Source organism: Notamacropus eugenii, chromosome 3, assembly GCF_028372415.1.
Source record: "Notamacropus eugenii isolate mMacEug1 chromosome 3, mMacEug1.pri_v2, whole genome shotgun sequence".
In the NCBI taxonomy this organism is placed as follows: Eukaryota; Metazoa; Chordata; class Mammalia; order Diprotodontia; family Macropodidae; genus Notamacropus; species Notamacropus eugenii.
In genome coordinates this window covers 175,242,938-175,257,112 of record NC_092874.1, presented here as the reverse complement: position 1 = coordinate 175,257,112, position 14,175 = coordinate 175,242,938, and positions in this window count along the sequence as shown.

The following is a 14,175-nucleotide window of genomic DNA, read 5'->3' as shown; positions in this document are numbered from 1 at the left end:
AGTTCACAAGCGAGGGTGTGGATGGTGGCTGTGTCTACACAGGCAAAGATAATTTGGGGATCCAAACTGTCTATTAAGAGCAAAAAACCAAACAAAACAGTTTTTCTTTTCTTTTTTTGGCGGAGTCCAGGTTGAGGGGTGGGGTATGTTGTATGTGTAGGAGTGAGAACCCTGAGTTATGTAGATTGGCTGTTTACACTGATTGCAAGATATCTGGTCTACTAGGTTCTGCACTCTGTTATGGGAGTACAGATGCAGAGCCAGAAAGGACATGGAAAATAAGGGATAAAGATATTGGCTGCTTTAAGGGACACATCCATTTTGCCAAGGACAAGCTTTCAGGGTCATCTCTTTGGTAGAGCATCTGTCTTGTAATTCATCACACTTTAATCCAAATGTTCTTTTGTTATCACAGAATTGGTGTACGTTTATTTATTTGCAAAAATAACTCAGATTATTTAGGAGGGAAATGAGGATAGGCGTAAACCATAGTTAGGATATGAATTTTGTTTTGTTCCAATGAAATTAAAAAAATGAGAGTCCCAGATGCAGAGGTGACCTTAATTGGTTCTGGAGGATTTTTAACATATTCACAGGAAGCAGTTGGTAAAAGTAAAGTAGAAAAACACTGGGTTTTTTTTTTCTTTTGCGTCAGGCACAGTGAGGAATGAAATCAGCCCCACTTCTGTCCCTGTTCTTTTGGCTGCCAAGTATCTTCACCATGGAGTTGGGGGAGACTCGATGCCATCTGTTGTTTCTTTCAAAAACCTTCTTTTCAATGCTGGGGCTCTTTACTCTGTGACATTTCTTCTCCCTGGTACCTTTGCTTAGGACATCTGCTTGAAGGTCATTCAACACAAAAGCTCTGATTCAGAGATGAGAAGCCCAGAGAACAGTGGGAGAGGTGTTGCAAATGGCTGGGAGGGGGGAGGGGGAGTCTGTGAATGGAGGGATGGGGGAGGGTGCTGCATCCAAATCACTGAAAAGATTGATCTCACAGATCCTACCCTTTCCCAAATATGTGTGCTGTTATAAAATTCATGATCTTAAAAAAATGAAAAACCAGTTACTGTCAGGACTTAATATTTGATACATAGATTTCTAATAAATTTTTTAGTGCGGTGTTGATTTAATTAATTCATTCCTTTACTTACTAAATAGTTATTGAAGGCCTAGTACAATCTAGGTTCAGTGCTAACCAGAAATGAAGTAATTATGAAGCAAGCTGCATCAGGGCTTTATGCTAGGGTACTGAAATAGTGGGTCAGGCAGTGTGCATGGTCCTTTGGGTAACTGCCATCTCCTTTTCTCATCTCTTGATACCATTGGTCTCAGCCCAACCCCTCAGGGCCCTGCTGCCACTTTTGTGGGATCCACTTTTCCCACCAACATCCTATCCCTTCAGCATCCACTGTTGGATTTGTCCTCAATTCCCCCAACTACTTTTACCCCAGGTGAAAATATTTCTAGTTATAACCCTGGTTCTCCCACTGAGGAGATTTGGAACAAGAATTAAAAGATATAAACTCATTCACAAGTTGCTTATAATCTAGAGAGAAGATGTAGCTAAGTCACTATAATAGAATCATAGGATTTATCTGTGAAAGGGGACTTTAGAGGTCACCTAGTACACAGCAAAGGTAAAATAGAAGACCAGAACTGTGATAACTTGCGCGGCAAGGGGCCAGGCTGTGATTCAAACCCAGGTCATCTTGTTCCAAATAATTTCAGAGGAAGAAGAGAACACTCCCAGCTAGGAATCCACATCATGGAAAACTTCATGGAAGAGTACATATTTGACTTGAGCCTTGAAGGGTTGGTAAGATTTTAACAAATAGAATTGTTAGGATTTTTAACAACAACAAAAAAATTGCCGATGGTAGTAGCAGGGCCAGGGCGTTGCAGGCAGAAGGAACAGTCTTAGCAAAAATGTGGAGGAAGGAAAGTTCAAGTATCTATAAGTTGTCCGGTTTGTATGAGTGCTAAAAGTCCATTGATTTATAAGGGAAATAAATGTGTTATCTTTCCCCAATTGGAGTATGACTTCTTGGGAACAGGGACTGTCTTGATTTTTTCTTTGCTTCCTTGGTGTTTAGCATATAGTGAATATGTAAGAAATGCTTTGTTATTTGTTCATTTATTCATGTACAGACTCTTCTTGCTTTATGTAAGTTCTGTAGACATCTATGGAAAGCGATTTTTAAAAAATTTATATTTTATTTTGCTCAAATTATACATAAAAACAATTTTTAACATTTTTTTTTAATTTTTTGAGTTCCAAATTCTTTCCCTCCTCCCCAATTGAAAAGGCAAGCAGTTTAAATATAGATTACACTTGGGCAGTCATGTAAAACATATTTCCATGTTAGCCATGTTGTAAAAGAAAACACAAACAAAAAAACCCCAAGAAAAATAAAGAAAGTAAAGAAAATGTATTCTTCGGCCTGCATTCAGACTCCACCAGTTCTTTCTCTGGAGAGGGCTAATATCTTTCATCTTAAATTCTTCAGAATTGTCTTGGATCATTATATTGTGAGAGTAGCTAAGTCATTCCCGTTTGATCACTATACAATAGAGATCCCGTTCACCTCACTTTGCTCCAGTTCATGTAAGTCTTTCCAGCTTTTTCTGAGAGCATCCTGCTTAGCATCTCTTATAGCATAATGGTATACCATAACAATCGTACAACAGCTTGTTCAGCCATTCCTCAATTGATGGGTATTCCCTCAATTTCTAATTCTTTACCACTACCAACCAAGTTGCTATTCATATTTTTTGTACATATATAGGACCTTTTCCTTTTTGCTTTTTATCTCTTTGGGATACAGACCTATTAGTGGTATTGCTTGGTCAAAAAAGTATGCAAGGTTTTATAGCGCTTTGGGCAGAGTAGAAAGTGATTTTGAAGTAACACAAATTTGTCCACTGACATCGGGGTGGGTGGGGTAGGGGGTAAGAGGCAGGAAGAGAGCCATATGCGCATGGATGGAGAGCGCCTGCACATGGTTTGAGGACACTGTGAGGGCTAGGGACAAAGAATCAAGGACAGGAGGAGGAACATGAGGCTAGTCGGGTGGGCGCCTGGTCAGTACCAAGATGAAGAAGGGGGGAAGGAGAAGAGGCAGACACCTGAGCGGCCTGACACTGACACAGGCAGGAGAAGTTAAGTGGGGGGAGGGCCAGACCAAGATGGGTCCCCAGAGCCCAGCAAAGGTCGCTTCGCTCCACAGGGTAGTCTCAAACCAAGCCTCTAAACAGACAGCAGAAGTGGTGGTCTCCTTTCTTCTTTACTTGGAGGATTTTTTTTTAGGGTTTTGTATGGTAAACACAGGGTTTTTTTGGAATGCAGATTTATAAATTTGCATAATGTAGATTTACATAAAACAAGAACTGTCTATATTGGTTTTGATAGCTGGAAGAACCGTAGAGGTTATTTAATCTTTTCCCTCTCTCCACATCAGATGAGGAAGTAGTCCCAGAGAGTTTGAAGCGATTTAAGCGATGGGTAAACAAAATAGCAACACCAGAATTTGAACACAGGTTTTGTGGCTGCACTTTAAATGTTCTTTCCTTTACACCTGGATGGCCCTATATAACTAAGTATCAGTTTTTATCTTTGCCGTATACCTTCTTGCCTTCAAGTGATTGAGAAAATGATTCTGTGTAAGGAATAATCACTTGAATTATATTCAAGTTCAGGTTTAAGTAAAAGTTGAACACTATGTGAATACTAGTCAAGCTTCTCAGCTCTACTTTTAGTTTTCAAAGTGTGATCTAGCCATAGGAAGCAACCTACCAGCCTCTTTCATGGGGTCCACAGCTAGAAAAAAAAGTGAAGGCTCGATCTTGTGGTATCTAGTCTGATATCCCAGAGCCAGAATAAGGGGAAAAGAGAGGATGTGAAAGGATTCTTTACTATGAGTGACTTTACTAATTAGCTGCTTGAGAACTCTGGTTAGGCTTTGATCTTCTGCCTTTCACTGTTGCTTTTACTTACAGCAATACTTTTAACCTTTTTACTATTATTTTTGCCTCCATTGATTGAGGTTAAAAAAAAACTTGCCACAGCAGAAGCCACCTCCTTGTTTGACTTTTTAAATTTCAGACATCCAAAAAGCCGTTACCAATTAGATTCCTTGACCCATTGTCTCAAGGTTTCATTATTTTTAGAGAAAGACTAGCTGATATGGCAGAGATCTTAGTAGTTATTGTTTCTATCACAGAAGGATAATTAGTGGGGACATTTGAATGGACTTTTAAAAACAGATAGAAATTCATTAGGTGAATTAGAGGGAAAAGGGCTTGCCATGGTGAACAACGTAAGCAGGAAAGGGTATGTTCTTTTAGGGATCAAAGAGTAGTACACTTTGTTGGAATATAGAAGGGAGTAATGATGTAGCTTGGTACCAGATAGTGTAGACTCAGAACCTTGAATTCTAGGAAATATGCATTGAATTTTCCTTTGGAGACAAGAGATAATTATTAAAGATTTTTGAATAGAGGAGTAACATGATCAGACTAATGTATAAGAAAGTATATTCTGGCAGGGCAAATTAGAGGAATGACTTTGATTTTCTTCCCCTAACTTCTGTGATAACCTCAATCTGTAGTCCAACATGGAGCTTGGAGCAACGTATACCATGTTTCTTGGCCTTCTGTTATTTACCACTTTCCATTTTTAAGACCAGTGAGACCAAGATTAGCTGCAGAGGTCAACTCTGAGGAGAGAAAAATGTCACAAAAGTATGGAGTTCTGACTGGGGAAATGGGAAAGAAGGAATAGAAAGGGGAAGTGGCTGGAGTGTGGTAATGAGGCTTGCAAATAAGTGGTGTTGGTACCATTTCTGAAGTACTTGAATGTATCTAAATCTTACTTACTTGTAATATGAAGTCATTGTGGGCCAGTTCTTTTTACTTCCTTGAGTCACTGCCTATCACCAGTTATGCAAAAATGATGCACCTAGCAGGTGGGTATTTAAACTCATTCTTAAGAATATAGACATTAATAGGAATATAGACATAGAGGAAAAGTGTCAAACATTGCTGCCTGCAGACTCTCAGGTGCTGCCTGAACCAGATGAAAATGCGATTGAGAAATATTTAACAAAATACATAAAAATACAATAGAACATAAATAATGTTAATATGTGGTCTTCTAAGTCAGTATGTGACTAGAAGGGATCCTTATTGTGGTTTGATGACCCCATTTCTGTTACAGTTTGACAGCATAGCTTGTCCAAAGAATTGAAAAGGATCATAGAATTTAGAGCTGGAAGGGACCTTAGAGTCTAGAGTAATGATTTTATTTTTAGACAAAGCTTGATCTAGACACCTTTTGGGGGAGGAGAGTCTAAATTGCTAAAGATACAGGGAGTCATATTTCTTCCCAGATTAGGTAGAGACAAAAGCTTTTGTGAAATTGGATTGGGAAGGGGGAACAATCTTCTATTGTAGCAGTTTTTAATTCTCTTTGGAGAAAGGAAGAGAGAGAGAGTCAAGATGAGAGTGGTAATGGTAGTAGTACCTGGAAGAGACTTTCTAGGAGACCTACTCAGCTTTGTACTGTATTGAATCTTGTTTTTTCTCTTATTCCTTGTTAAGTGAAACCAGCAAGGCGTAAAAGAAATACCTACTCAGAATTCATGATGAGCCACTTTCTCCCTGTTTCTTTCCTTTTTCTTTTATTGCTGCCTACATATAGTCAGAGTTATACAGGGTGGTCAGGGAGGACCAGCATCCCTAGTGTGAGGGCTTGCTAAGCCCTTTCAGGGCTACTCATCCACCTTTGGTGTCTACACATCACCCAACTCTCACGGGTGATTCCAAGATGCTGCATGCAGAGTAACTACACCACAGTAAAACAATCTCAGTTGACAGGTAAACCAGGTTAAGGGAAGCCCACAGGCCTCAAATCCATCAGTGAATTAGGGGGATGTCTACCCCCCACCCAGCATGTGAAGACTTCCTCCAGCAGAATGAATGGATAAGAACAATTTGTTTCAACTACCATGAAAGTGGCTGAAGTCAAGGTCATCCACTATATCTTGAGCCATTGCCAGTCATCTTTTGCCCTACCACTGGATTTCAATGACTTTGGAAGAGTAACTGAGGCTGATGACTTTGAATAATTCCTTCTCACTTAAATCCAATTCATGAGCAAGTCAAGACATCACCTGTGACATCACTGAACCTATTTGAAAAAAAAGGCTGAACAATAGCAACATAAAGTCAAAGATAGTTACCATTAAGTGTTTCTTTGGTTGTTTAAATTTCCTTACTGGCTGTTTTTATTTTAGTGATGGTTCTGGATACAGCTAGAATACTTTTTGGGGCAGTTAGATGGTATGGTGGGTAGGAGGACCTGAGTTCAAATCTCACCTCAGACACTTGACACTCACTAGCTGTGTGACCTTGGCCAAGTCACTTAACCCCAATTGCCTCAACCTGGGTCATCTCCAGTGATCCTGATGAATATCTGGTCACTGGATTCAAAGAAGACTGCAGAAGAAGGGAGGCTGGTGACCTTGCACAGCCCTCCCTCACTCAAAACAAAGTCAAGTACAAGTCATGTCATTATTTCTTTGATGACATAGTCTCCTTCAGCAATGAAGTATGAGCACACACACATACAGAATACTTTTTATTGCATGCCGAGTTAGTATATTTGCTGTAGAGATTGTCAGGGAGGTGGGACAGAAGGTAGTGAATGATGTACTTTGGATTAAACCAGCTGAGAGAACACCTTCCTAGCTTGGCACTTAACAAATTTCTTGATGGCTTAGATCATTTTATGAATTTTGTTAATTATCTTATTTTAATCCTTCTAATTTTGCAGAGAAAGGAAACTATAAGAAATCAAGACCTTTTGAATTTAAAGTAGGCATGTCACTTTTCACCTTTTGGTCTTCTCCAGCCCTCAGGCAAGAGAAAGGAAAGTGATTGGAAGGAGGAATTTTATAAAAATGTCACACCAGAGGTGGTCCCAATGGATGAACATTGGCACAGTGAGTGAGAATCAGTTTCATCCAAAATCCAAGAGAGAGAGGAAAATGCTTCTCAGTACACTGTCCACCATCACTACCTCCATTGGACAACACCAGTCTAAACTCCTCCGTTTGCATATGAAAAAACCAAGTCCTAGAGAGATTAAATGATTTTTTCTGGGTCACATGGTAATATGCAACAGAGAGGGCATTCAAAACCACATCCTCCAAATCTAACTCTGATGTTCTTTTCAAGCTGTCCCTTTCTTCCAGTGTCATTTCATCCAGTTTTGCAAGTGTCATCACCACAATATACTTTTGAAAAAATGGGCATTTGTCGTCTGCTTTAAGGCCTATGGTAACGGGGAACTAATTATCTCCTGAAGCAACCCGTCCTACTTTTTGACAGCCCTAATTGTTTGGAAGTTTTCCCTTCATATACAACTGAAATCTGTTTCAAATCCAACATGTTGCTCCTAGTTTTGCTCTCCAGGGCTAAGCAAAACAAGTTTAATCCCTCTTCCACATGACAGCCCTTCAGAAACTTGAAGATAACTGTCATATCCTCCCTAAATCTTCTCTTCTTCAGGATAAATATCCGTAGTTCCTTCAACCAACCTTTGTATATTATGGTTTCAGGCACCCTCACCATTCTAGTTTAATCAATTAGTTAATTAGCATTTATCAAGTACAATAAACTACAAAGAAGAAATTGAAACTATCTTTTCTTCCAAGAAGGTAACATGTCTAACATTAACAAATTCCTGCTGGACCCAAGTGTGTAGGGTACTGTACTCATTCCCTTTACCTAAGGGTACTTCTACTCTGGACTCATGCATGTAGTGTGAACTACGTTCAGTTTGGGAGAAGCTTGGCCTCTAATGAGAGTGGGGCTAGCTTTTCTTTTGTCATACTCTTTGGCTAATTATATTCTTCTAACCTTGAAGCCCCAGAGAAAAGTTGTTTGAGGCTTAGGCTTTTTTGACTCATGTCTGTGTCTCTCTAAAGGGGGAATTAAAAAGCATTCATTATACAGTGTAAATCAGATATGGGACAGATATTTTTTCCTACACACAAAATAAATACTAATGGATGTAAAATATTCATTATATGCATTGAAAACTTAAATAGGATTAAAAAACAACATAACTACTGTTACCATCTGTTGAGAGGCTGATATCTAAACCTCATCAGAATAAAAAATCAAGTCAACATAAATTTATTAAATGCTCATAAGGCACTGTGCTAAGCACTGGTGATACAAAGAAAGGCAAAAAAACCAAAAACCCAAACCCCTCCTTGTTCTCAAGGAGCTTGCCATCAAATGAATGAGACCATGTTGAAAAAAATTGTATATATACACGATATATACAGGGTAAACTGTAGGTTGTTTCAGAGGGAAGATGGTGCTAGCATTGAGAAGAACCAGAAAAGGGTCCTTGCAGAAGGTAGCATTTTAACTGAGCTTTGAAGGCAGCCTAGGAATCCAAGAGATGGAGATGAAGAGAGAGAGAGAATTCCAGCCATGGGAATAATCATTAAAAAGTATGACGCCAGGAGACAGGTGAGGCCATCAAGGAGGCCAATGTTTCTTGATCATAGAATACGTGGAGGGAAGTACAGTGTAAGAAGATTGGAAAGTCAGGAAGACACTAGGAAGGCTTTTTGAAGTCAGAGGATTTTATATTTGTTCCTGAAGGAGTCATTGAAGTTTATTGACTGGAGAGTTTGTGACATGACCAATCCTGTGCTTTAGAAAGAGCATGTTATCAGCTTGGTGGAGGATAGAGACATGAATGCAGAGAGACATGAAGCAGGAAGGCAACCAGAAAGCTATTGCAGTGATCTAGGAGCAAGGTGATGAAACTCTGTACCAGGGTGGTAGCAGGGTCAGAGGAGATATTAGAGAGTACACTAGGGATGCTATGAAGGTAATTAATAAGACATACTAACATACCCAAGAATGAGGAGTCATATATAACACTCAAGTTGCCAGCATGGTGTTGGTGGGAGGGATGGTGGTGTACTTAGTAGTAAATAGGAAAATTGGGAAGAGGGGAGGGCTTATGGGGAAAGATAATGAATTCTGTTTTGGACATGTTGAGTTTAAATTGTCTGTATCTTAAAATGCCATCCAAGAAGATGCCCAGTGGGCAGGTAGACATAGATACAAGTCCTTTCAAACTCACAAGGTCACATCCAACCTTGTACATGTCCATCCAGGAATAGATACTCATTCACCTAATATCAGGAAAGAAAAAACAAAAAAGAAGCATCTCCAAACTTATGTACTTCTAGATACATTGTTTCCTTTATCTGCCATTTATTCACAGCTGCTTAGTAGCTGTGGTAGAAGACAGAGGTAGTACCCCCTACCCCAAATCTTGAGGAAAGCAACTTCATATCCTAGATATATGAAGGTGGAATGGGCAAAGAAAGATCTGAGAGTGGGGTCACTCCAGTGGCATACTGGTAAATATTTAACAATTGGGCTTTCAAAAAAAAAAAAAAAAAGGATGCATCATTAACACTTTCTTAAGTCTAGATAATCAACAGAACAATAAATCAGAGCCCAGTCTTGGTCTTGCTGCTCAGTGGGAACAGGACCAGAGCAGAATTCAGGGGGCAAAATTCCAGGTAGCAGCTGCAGTTCCCAGATTGCTCAACCCACAAACACCAGAGACAGTTTCAAAGGTCAGTGAGAAAGCTCTTTCACCTGGGTGAGAAGGGAATGTGATCTGGTCCCAACAGCAGCAGCCACTGCAGTAGCAGTGTCCATTTTTGGAGTCCTCGGCTTAAAGACCCTGGAAGAGTTGAGCACTGATCTGGATCTCAGCCCTGAGTGGTGGTCCTGGGGTGAGGAGGAGCACTAGCTGGTGGAGGTTCTGGACAGGTAATCTTACTTGCAGATCCTGGGCAGAAGAGTGCTTGTGGTTGCTACTAGACCAGAGCATAGGCCAGGAAAGGAGTAAACTTGATTGTGTCACATTGGATGAACTGAGAACTTACAGGTCCCCAGAGTATACCCTCCTCTTGACAAAGGACTCAAAAGTTAAGTAACTGGCTGGAAAAATGCCCAAAAAAGGGAAAAAAAAATAAGACTATAGAAGGCTACTTTCTTGGTGAACAGATATTTTCTTCCATTCTTTTGGATGAGGAAGAACAATGCATACCATCAGAGGAAGACCTAAAAGTCAAGGCTTCTGCATCCAAAACCTCCAAAAAAAATATGCAATGGTCTCAGGCCATGGAGGAGCTCAAAAAGGATTTTGAAAATCAAGTAAGAGAAGTGGAGGAAAAATTGGGAAGAGAAATGAGAACGATGCCAAGAAAATCATGAAAAGTGAGTCAACAGCTTGCTAAAGGAGACTCAAAAATACTGAAGAAAATAACACCTTTAAAATAGGCTAACTCAGCTGGCAAAAGAATTCCAAAAAGCCAATGAGGAGAAGGCTTTAAAAAGCAAAATTAGCCAAATGGAAAAGGAGGTTCAAAAGCTCACTGAAGAAAATAGTTCTTTAAAAATCAGAATGGAGCAGATGGAAGCTAATGACTTTATAAGAAACCAAGAAATTACAAAACAAAACCAAAAGAATGAAAAAATAGAAGATAATGTGAAATATCTTACTGGAAAAAGAACTGACCTGGAAAATAGATCCAGGAGAGACAATTTAAAAATTATGGGACTACCTGAAAGCCATGATAAAAAATAAAGAGCCTAGACATCATCTTTCATGAAATTATCAAGAAAAACTGCCCTGATATTCTAGAGCCAGAGGGTAAAATAAATATTGAAAGACTCTACCAATTGCCTCCTGAAAGAGATTCCCAAAAGAAAAACTCCTCGGATTGTTGTAGCCAAATTCCAGAGTTCCCAGGTCAAGGAGAAAATCCTGGAAGTGGCTGGAAAGAAACAATTTGAGTGTTGTGGAAATACAGTCAGGATAACACAAGATCTAGCAGCTTCTATATTAAGGGATCTAAGGTCTTGGAATATGGTATTCCAGAAGTCAAAGAAACTAGGATTAAAACCAAGAATTACCTACTCAGCAAAACTGAGTATAATACTTCAAGGGAAAAAATGGTCATTCAATGAAATAGAAAACTTTCAAGCATTCTTGATGAAAAGACCAGAGCTGAATAGACAATTTGACTTTTAAACACAATAATCAAGAGAAGCAAGAAAAGATAAACAGGAAAGAGAAATAAGGGACTTACTAAAGTTGAACTGTTTATGTTCCTACATGGAAAGATAATATTTGTAACTCTTGAAACTTTTGTCAGTATTTGGGTAGTTGGAGGGATTATACACACACACATATACACACACACACACAGACAGAGAGCATAGGGTGAGTTGATGGATGGGATGATATCTAAAGGAAGGGATGATATCTAAAAAAAATAAAATTAAGGGGTGAGACAGGAATATATTGGGAGGAGAAAGGGAGAAATGGAATGGGGCAGGTTATCTCTCATGAAAGAGGCAAGAAAAAGCTTTTTCAATGGAGGGGAAAAGGGGGGAGGTAAGAGGGAAAAAGTAAAGCTTGCATTCATCACATTTGGCTTAAGGAAGGAATAACATGCACACTCAGTTTGTTATGAAAATCTATCTTATGCTACAGGAAAGTAGAGGATAAAGGGGTAAGTGGAGTCGGGGGAGTGATAGAAGGGAGGGCAAATGAGAAGAGGGAGTAATTAGAAGTAAACACTTTTGGGGAGGGAAAAGGTCGAAAGAGATAATAGAATAAATGGGGGGTAGTGTAGGATGGAGGGAAATATAGTTAGTGTTACACAATATGACTATTATGGAAGTCTTTTACAAAACAACACATATATAGCCTATATTGAATTGCTTGTCCACTCAGTGGGGATGGGAGGGGAGGGAGGAAGGGAGAGAAATTGGAACTCAAAGTTTTAGGAATGAATATTGAGAATTGTTTTTGTATGCAACTGAGAAATAAGAAATACAGTTAATGGGGTATAGAAATCTATCTTGCCCTATAAGAAATGAGAGAAGATGGGGATAAGTGAAGGGAGAGGTATGATAGAAAGGAAGGCAGATTGGGGGAAGGAATAATCAGAATGCATGGTGTTTTGGGGTGAGGGGAGGTGAAAGATGGGGAGAAAATTTGGAACTCAAAATTTTATGGAAATGAATGTTGAAAACTAAAAATAAACATAAAAAATAAAATAAAATTAAAAAAATAAAAGTTTCCTATAAAAAAAGAAGTAGAGGTTCAGAGCTAGTACATTCTAAGTATGGAATACAGGAATTGAAAAGGTAGAAAATAATGTTGTGTATAAGTTCAGTAAGAAGACTGATTTGATTAGATCACAGAATGTGTTGTGAAAGGACTAATACCTACCAAGATTTCCTTTGTCATCCCCTTATGCCCCCCAAAATATGGTTCTGATTTTCATGCCTGTTATCATTTGCAATCCCCATCATAGGTTAGCTTCCCCTAAAAAGTAACAAAGGCTGTCCCTAGGACCTTATTGTTCTGGCCATATTGACTTGGCTTTCTGGTCACTAAGGGCATGAAAGTACCAAGCTCAAGGAGTCTAGGCCTCTCAGACTTGATCGATGCCCTAACACCATAGGAGTCACCATACCTTGCCATGCTGACTAAATAAGTTTCCATAAGCAAGAAAATATGCTTGCCAAAGCTGAATCTAAGTGCAATGACCTCATGTCGTCCCACTATGAAATCTAAGCTAACATGGTGCCCCCTAATATGTGTGAAGGAAAGAAATGTGTTACCAGAAGGATAGGTTGGGACAGTTTATGAATTTGTATGAAAGGAATTTGTATTTGACTCAGAGATAATAGAAAATTCCTAAAGATTTTTGAAAAATGAATTGTTGTTGTTTGCCATACACTTTAGGAACATCACTTTGGTGTGGGGAGGATGGATTAAAGTAGAGTGATTCTGAATCAGGGAGGCTGTTGCAATAGTTCCATCTAGAGCTGGTTGCCTTCTGAGTATGTCACAATTTGTCAATATCCTTTCTAAAGTATGGTATCCAGGACTGAACACAAATACTCTAGATGTAGTCTGAGCAGCGTAGAGTGAAGCAGGACTCTCACCTCTCTTCTGGGAACTTTGCTTCTATTAACATAACTTAAGAGTGTATTAGCTTTTTTGATTGCCATTTCACTTTGTTGACTTTTATTGAACTTGTCCATAAAATCCCCCAGGTCTTTTTCTCATGGGCTATTATCTAGCCATGTGTTTCCATCTTATATATAAATGAGTTTTTCAGTCCAATTCTAAGACTTTATATTTATCCTTATTAAATTTTATTTTATTAGATTTGTCCCATCATACTAGCATACTGAGATATTTTTGGACCATGTCATCCCACAAAGCAGCTATCTTTCCTAGTGTCATGTTATATGAACAGCTGATACTCATACCATGTATGCTTTTATCCAAGTCATTTATAAAAAATATTGAAAAGAACAGAGCAATGTGGAAAAATACTTGGTAAGTTCTTTCCCATTTGACTCTGATGTTCAACCAATTTTGAATATACTTAACTGTACCCTACAGTTCACCTCATTCCATCTTGTCATAAAGGTATTTGGAGAGATTTGTAAATACCTTACCAAATTACAAGTATGCTATACCAATGAGTTCATCTTTATTTACCAATCTAGTAAACCTATCTAAAAGAAAGAAATAAAGTTGATCTTGATAACTTATTCCTGATGAACCCATGAGAGCTCTTAGTGGTTACTGCTTCCCTTTCTAGGTGCTCACAAACTCTCCTGCTCTAGACCAGGGCTTCTTAAACTTTTTCCACTCATGATCCCTTCAGTGCTTCTTAAACAGCTTAAGAAGCATGACTTCTAGACTTTTATTAGGATTCGAAGTGAAGCATATTAGGCTATTGTTTGAAGGATTTGTCCTTTTAGAAATTGAGTGAGAAAAAATTTTGACATCAAAAATCAATAAAAGTTTGATATCCAAGATTTATAGGGAGTTAGCATAAATTTATAAGACTATGAGCATTTCTAATAGATAAGGATTCAAATGATAAGCACAAATGTTTTTCTAAATTAGAATTGCAGATTATAAATGACCATATGGAGATGTGCTCCCAGTCACTAAAATTGGACAAATACAAATTAAAACAAGTGACATGATTTTTCTGTACATCCTAAAAGTTGGCAAAAGGAACAAAA